The sequence below is a fragment of the Eschrichtius robustus genome, chromosome X (genome assembly GCF_028021215.1).
Source record: "Eschrichtius robustus isolate mEscRob2 chromosome X, mEscRob2.pri, whole genome shotgun sequence".
In the NCBI taxonomy this organism is placed as follows: domain Eukaryota; kingdom Metazoa; phylum Chordata; class Mammalia; order Artiodactyla; family Eschrichtiidae; genus Eschrichtius; species Eschrichtius robustus.
The window spans coordinates 118,294,679-118,300,678 of record NC_090845.1 but is presented as its reverse complement, the minus strand read 5'-3'; positions in this window follow the sequence as shown (position 1 = coordinate 118,300,678).

Here is a 6,000-nt window from a genome sequence, read left to right as displayed (position 1 = left end):
TGAACTTCCATCAAATCTTTAACTGTGGTCATTTTTAAGTCTTTTGTCATTTACAGACAGTTCTGGGTGTACTCTGATGATTTTGAAAATATGTTCCTATAAAAGGGTTTCATCTTCAGGAAATTCATGGAAAAGACTCTGACAAGTACAGGTTTCTGGTAACTGACTGTACTGCTGAACTGAATGAATAAGCATTTTCAGAACTCTAATGAAAAACTGATGAACTCATAAAAGTGCTAACAAAAGATCAAGATGAAAAAAAAAATTAATTACATAGAACTGAGTGAACTGATGAGGATGAGTATAATTTTTGTGACTTTCTGTCTGAATTAAAAAAAAAAATCCCACACGGACTCAGAGGCAAAGAATATACAAATCAATTTTCACTGCAAAGTAAAGGAGCTGTTGCAGTGGAGGATTACTGGACTGAATGTCAATATTATGACATAGTATGAGTGTGTTTCATGTTTGGTAATTGCAATCATTGTTGCTTTTGTTGTGGTCATCCATGTACAATGCTTGGAGTCAGTCTATTTATCTCTTGTAAAAATAAAATACAGTGTGTGTGTGTGAAAAAATAATAATAAATAAATAAATAAACTACAGCACATTTAAAAAAAAAAAAAAAAGAAAGAAAAATTATGAATGGAGGAGATGAGGCCAGGCCTTTGTGCCTCCACACTGAGTAGTCATTGGATGTGGTCTTACCTGGAGGAAGTAGTGTACCGCTGGGCAGGGCAGCTCCCTCCAACCCATAGCAATTCCTAGAGGGTGATTCAGCTGTGACTCTCAGCAGCCTATACTCCTAAAAGCTGGGGGAATGAGTGCCTCAATCCTAAAGGTGGGATCTGGGCAGTGCATTACACCATCCACTTCACTCATCAAGGGGGGAATAGAATCAACACAATGGAACATAATTCAGCACTTAAAAGGAATAAGATAAATTTATGCCAGCTGATCTGGAGAGATTGTTGCAAGGTTTTGAAATATAATATGCAGAAAACTGCATAATGTGCCCCTTTTTTTTGTTAAATAGACATTAACCCCAAAAAGCTTACATATGAATACACACACACACACACACACACACACACACAAGATTAGCTAGGTATGAAGAAAATATAGAAATATACAAACTAGGTTGTTAGTATGGGTCACAAGAGGTGGGAAAGTGTTGATGCCATAGATGGAGTAGGGACTTTTGCGGGGTCCCCCACAAAAAAAGGAAGAAAAAAAGCGGCACTAAAATGGGGGGCTTAATGTGTGTCCCTGAAAACTGGAAAATCTATAGAAATTTGTGAGAATGATATAGTCTTAATCAGCGTTCCGACAAGAAACAGATGCTACACACAAATGCAGTAATGAGGGAGAATTAAATGAAGAGACTGTGTAGAAGGGTTTCGGTGTGGTGAAAAGAAATTGTAACACATTGCATAACTGTTGTGCAAATATTCACCCCTCACTCCCCCACCCACCCCCCGCCACCTTTGGGATGGAGTGTACACACCTGTTCCTCTGAATCTAGGCTTGGTCCTACATTTGCTTTTATCAGTGAGATATGAGCAGACATGAAGTACCTAGAGGGTTTCAACATGCTTGTGCGGTTTTGCTAGTCTTCTTGCACTCCTGTGATTGCCTTGAGAAGAGCTTGCCCCAGGTAGCTGCTGATCCTACTGTTTGGGCTACACAGTAATTCACGTGGAGCAGATCTGAATGCAATTTGCATCCCAGAGCCAAGCCCATCCTAACTGCATCCTGAAGCAGAATAGCCCCAAACAGTCCATAGCACATGAGCAAGAAGAACAGGTGACTGTCATAAGTTTCGGGGAGATTTCTTATACAGCATTATTGTAGCAATAGCTGACTAAGACTGACACCAACAAGGGATTTTGAAATACCCTGAGGCTATCAATAGTGAGGAACCATTATCTCCCCCCAAACATGAAGGGCAGGGAATGGTTACTGGAACACAGTGGCTATAGAAGAGAATCCCTGGGTAGAATTTGTGGCCTTTGGTCGAGGAACTCAGCCACAGCCACCTTTCAATCTGGTTGAGATGGAGCCTTCCCATTGGCCAAACTCAACCAGAATCCAGAAGGCAAGGGAGCCATTTATGCAGTCCATAAAGGTCAGCCTCCTGGGCACACAGTAGGGTGGAGGAGAGTCGTTATAGAAGGACAGATGGAAGATACCCAGGAGATATGTGAACAATTCATTCCAAGTGAGGAACATGGAAAGAGATGCACAATCACATTAGTAATCAGAGAGATTTTAAATAGAACAAAAATGGGATTCTATTTCAAAACTATTATACTGGTAATAGTAAAAAATAATGACATTATCAAATGTTGAAGGGATATGGGGAAATGAGAATTCTCATATACTGCTTTTGACAGTGTACAACAAAGTTGGAGATGAAAGTAGCAATGACCTATAAAATTTGACATACATACCCTACAAACAAGCAATTCCAATAAGGATGTTGACCACAGCTTTTTTAAAAGAATGTGCGTACGATTAGGACCTCTGCTAAGCTGTATAACACCTTTGCCTACATTAATAAAAGGTGCCCCCTTGTGGTGAAAGCAGTCTCACGTGTGCACAGTCTGGCAAGCACTTCAGAAGTGAATAAACTATTGGACCGTATGCAGCAGCCCGTTTGCAGTCCCTGAAAATTGGAAACAACATAAGCATCATCAGTAGGAAAATGCATACACACACGTATATACATTTCCTTTTGTCCTCTTTTAAAAATGTAGATAGTCATTTTAAATTTCAGAAAAGTTTCAAGAATAGTTCAAGTAACTCCCATGTCTCTTTATCCCATTTGCTATTTCTCTCTTTCCTTATCTATGTATCTACCTGTAAAATATGTACAATGTGTATTTTCTGAATCATATGCATCCTTATGTACATATGTACATATACATGTATAACACTATGTATATATAATTTTTTCAGAATTATTTGACAGTAAGTTCATTAAAATTATAAAGTATATCTAGAAAAAAACTACAACTAAGATAATGTTTAACTATCAAATGCTTTCCTTCGAGGTCACAAACTAGAGAGAATTATCCACTCTCACCATTTTTGTTCACAATGTCTTGGAGGTCTTAGCCAGCATAACTAGGCAATAAAAGGAAATAAAGGGTATTAAGACTGTAAATGAAATAAAAGCCATTATTTGAAGATCTGACTGTGGACATAGAAAATCCCAACGAATCTACAAACAATTAGAAATAATAAAGTTAGTAATTTTGCTGAATACATGAATGATGTATAAAAATTAAAAACAGACAATAACAAGCATTGGTGAGAGTGTGGAGAAATGAGTCCTCATATATTGCTAGTAAAATGGTGCAGCTACTGTGGAAAACAGTCTGGCAGTTCCTCAGAAAGTTAAGCATAGAGTTACCATACAACCGAACAAGCAATTCCACTCCTAGGTATGTACTCAAGAGAACTGAAAATATACAGCCTCACAAAAACTTGTACATGAATATTTATAATAGCACTATTCATAATTGCTCAAAAGTGGAGACAACTCAAAAGTTCAGCAAGTGATGAATGAATAACCAAATAAGGTATATCCGTATAATGGAATATTATTCAACCATAAAAAGGAATGAAGGACTGATACATGCTACAACATGGATGAACCTAGAAAACATAGGGCTTAAGTGAAAGAAGCTAGCACAAAAGACCACATATTGTATGATTCTATTCATATGAAATGTTCAGAATAGGCAAATATATAGATGCAGAGAGTTAGTTGATTAGTGGTTGCTGCAGCTTGGGAGAGGGAATAATGGGGAGGCACAGGGATTCTATCTGGGGTGATGGAAATATTCTAAAGTTAGGTAGTGGTAATGGTTGTACAACTCTGTGAATACAGTAAAAACTACTCACTTGTATAGTAATTTAAAATAGTGATATTGGACTTCCCTGGCGGTGCAGTGGTTAAGAATCCACCTGCCAATGTAGGGGACAGGGGTTCAAGTCCTGGTCCGGGAAGATCCCACATGCCGCGGAGCAACTAAGCCTGTGCACCACAAATACTGAGCCTGTGCTCTAGAGCCCCTGAGCCACAACTACTGAGCCCGCGTGCCACAACTACTGAAGCCCGTGCACCTAGAGCCCGTGCTCCGCAACAAGAGAAGCCACAGCAGTGAGAGGCCAGTGCACCACAGTGAAGAGTAGCCCCTGCTCGCCACAACTAGAGAAAGCCCGCGCACAGCAACGAAGACCCAACGCAGCAAAAATAAAATATAAAATGAATAAATAAATCTTTAAATAAAATAAGTGATATTATAGTGTGTGGATTATATCTCAATAAAGCTGCTATAAAAACTTAACTGTATTCCTGTTTACTAACAATGAACTAGTGAGAACAATATTTCACAAAAATAATGCCATTTATGATAGTGTTATAAATTATCCAATGCCCGAGAATGAAATATTTGCAATACTTCAACACTGGAAAATCCAGAATATGACTGAGCTAAATTAAATTAAATACATGGAAGGCTATAAGATGTTAATGAATTGAAAGACTTAAAATTGTTACAATATATATTCTCCCCAAATTTATTTTTAGATTCAATGCAATTCCAATCAAAATCAAGCAGGCTTTAGAAGAAAATACAGGAGGATATCTTCATGATCTTGGGTTATTCTTAAACAGGATATAAAAATTATTAACCATAAGAAAAATTGATAAGTGACTCTAAAATTTATATGAAAAGGCAAAGAATCTAGAATAGCCAAGTCACTATTGAAGAAGAAGTACAAAGCTGAATGACTTACAGTATGGGACATCAAGGCATATTGTATAAAAAAAATAGAGCATGTGGTATTAGTGCAAGGATAGACAGATAAACAAATGGAATACAATAAACAATCCAGAAAGAAATTCACACGTATATGGTCACCTGATTTATGACAAAGACACCATCTCAGTTCAGTAGGGGAAAGAATGGTCTTTTAAATAAATGTTATTGGGTCAATTAGATATCCACAATGAAAAAAATGAACATTGGCCCCTACCTCCCAGCATGCATAAAAATTAATTCAGTATAGATTATAGACTTAAATTTGAAAGCTAAAACAATTAAAGTTTTAGAGGAAAATAAAGGAGAATATCTTTACGATGTTAGGTTTGGCAAAGATTTCTGAAACAGGACACAAAAAGGCATTAATTATAAGTCTGCCCGCCCTATAGGTAATATTTATTAAGACACCCAATCACACAATTTCCCCCACTTTCTGACAGCATCCAATCCAGAGCAAAGCTTCACTTCCTTACCCTCCCCAAATTACCCAACCAAAGCCCAAATATCTTACAAAGTCTTTTCTAACACCTGCTTACTGAGATGCCCCATCGTTCTCCAGGATTTGTGTTCTCCTTTGCTGCAATGAATAACAAACCCAATTTGTTCAATTACAGATGTGTTCCTCGTGGTCTTTGGCTGGAGGACATTAACATCAAGAATATATAAAGAACTGCCACCAGGCAATAAGAAGATAGATAAACCGGATTTTAAAAATGGGTGAAATTTTTGAATGGGCATTTTATAAAAGAGGATAGCAAAGTGGTCAGTAAACATATGAAGAAGTACTCAATATCATTAGTAATAATAGAGATGCAAAGTAAAAACACAATGAGATTTCACCACAGACCCATCAGCCTACACTTTGATAAATAAGAATGAAACTTGAAACACAACATAGATGAATCTCACAGACACACAGAGTACCTACGATATGATTTCATTTATAAGGAGTTCAAAAATGGGTAAAATTTATCCATGGTGACAGAGGTCAGAAGAGTCTTTACACTAATGCCTGAAAGGGAGCATGAAAGCACCCTTTTGAATGCTGGAAATATTCTATACATTGATCTGGGTGGTGGTTACACTGATGTATACATATGTAAATGTTCATCTAGACCTATGCTTAAGATTTTTATCCTTTACTGGATGTAATTTATATCTCATT